The sequence below is a fragment of the Tamandua tetradactyla genome, chromosome 4 (genome assembly GCF_023851605.1).
Source record: "Tamandua tetradactyla isolate mTamTet1 chromosome 4, mTamTet1.pri, whole genome shotgun sequence".
Classification (NCBI taxonomy): Eukaryota; Metazoa; Chordata; class Mammalia; order Pilosa; family Myrmecophagidae; genus Tamandua; species Tamandua tetradactyla.
The window spans coordinates 93,506,458-93,508,286 of NC_135330.1; positions in this window are offsets into that span (position 1 = coordinate 93,506,458).

The window sequence follows — 1,829 nt, forward strand, 5'->3', positions numbered from 1 at the left end:
GGAGTGAGAAATGAATTTGCACCATCCCATGACAAGTAGTCCTCCCTTGCTCCATGCCCATCCCATGGTGAATTGGCAGGTCAAGTGCAACCAGCCCTTGGCTCCAGGGGGTGGACCAGTGAGCTCCCACTGCCCCCCACAGGCCTGCTGACAGATAGCATATATGGCATACATACTGAAAGGAACTCTGAGTTCTCATCAAACAGGTACAGGAGAAGCCTTGGGAAAAGACTCCCAATGTGGCTGTTGCACCTGTAAAAATATTGGGCTAATGCCTGGAGCTCCAGAAGACAAAACAGCACAATTAGTTATATAAAGATGCAAGAACAGGGGCAGTGCAATGGTGGCTCCATGGGAGAATTCTTGCCTGCCATGCCAGAGACCCGGGTTCCATTCCCAGTGCCTGCCCACATAAAGAAAGAAAAAAAATGCAAGAACAGAAGGAAGAATGCACCTGTTAAAGCAAGGGGTGTAGCTGTCATCCAAATGAAAGCTGCCCTAAGAGTTGAAAGGGGCTGGCAAATCTGTCAGTCTCACCAAGGTATCACAACTGGAAATGTGGGTAATTTAATAGCTTCAGGGGTGAATCCAGAAACAATTAATTTAAGCCCAATGAAATTTTATTGGAATTATTAAAAAATTGCCCCAGGAAGAGCATTCACTAAGCTAAAGGAAAAAAAGTAGGCTAATTCCTGGCCCTAGTGCTTATGTTATGTTTTATGCTCATGTGTCCAGGATGACACAACTTAATTGACTGCAGGTTGCAGGGCCCAGTTGGTGTGGAGATGGGAAACTGAAGGAACTTTTTCAAAATAATAGTCTCCCCACAATATACAGTGTGTCTTGGCCCTAATATACACAAAGGCAAAGTGCATACTTTTTTGTATGGAAACCCAGACAGTTCTGATGGTCCTCTGACTCATGCTAATAGATATAGAGGGCACATGGTCAAAATGAAGCAAGCCATGATAGTGCCTGGCTTGCTGCTCCAAGTCCACACATATATATCTCTGGTATTCCTGAATATATATTAGGTATGGATATTTTGCAGGACTGACTTTAAAATCCACCCAAGGAGAATTTGGGGTACAGATGTAACAAAACCTATGCTTAAAAATCAGCCTCACCATTCCCTTATATACCTGCCTAAGCCCCAAAGAATTGTTAAAGTGAGGCAATAACAGATGCATGGTGGACATAAAAAATTAAACAAGCAATTCTACAATTGGAAAAGAATGGCCCATCATCCTTACAACTCCCCAGTTTGGCCTGTCCAGAAACCAGACAACACATAACGAATGACTGTTGGTTACCATGAGATCAATAAAGTCACTCTTCACATGCATGCTTCAATATCATCAATAACTAATATGATAGATAGAATGGCTCTTTCCTTAGAATAGTACCCCTATGTGGTAGACCTGACAAATGTGTTTTTTTTCCATTGACATGGATCCAGAAAACCAGAACCAGCTTATATTCACAGGAAGAAGTGGCAGTGGACATTTATTAGGCTGCCACAGGGCTATGTACATAGCCCTACTGTGTGCCATGGGTTGGTGGCTCAGGACTTAGCCACTGGGCAATATAAAGATACAGTGTATTTATATAATTATGTAAATGATATTATGCTAACCTCTGATTCTCTTACAGATCTAACAAAAACTACAGGCAGCCTGTGCCATGTACTAGATACCTGGGATGGACAATCAATGAGACCAAGGCCCAAGGGCCTAAATTGTCTGTCATGTTCTTAGAACTTCTTTGGTTGAATTAAATGAAAACAAAGTTCTTAGAAGTTGTCTAGTTGGGTAAGACCAAAATAATTC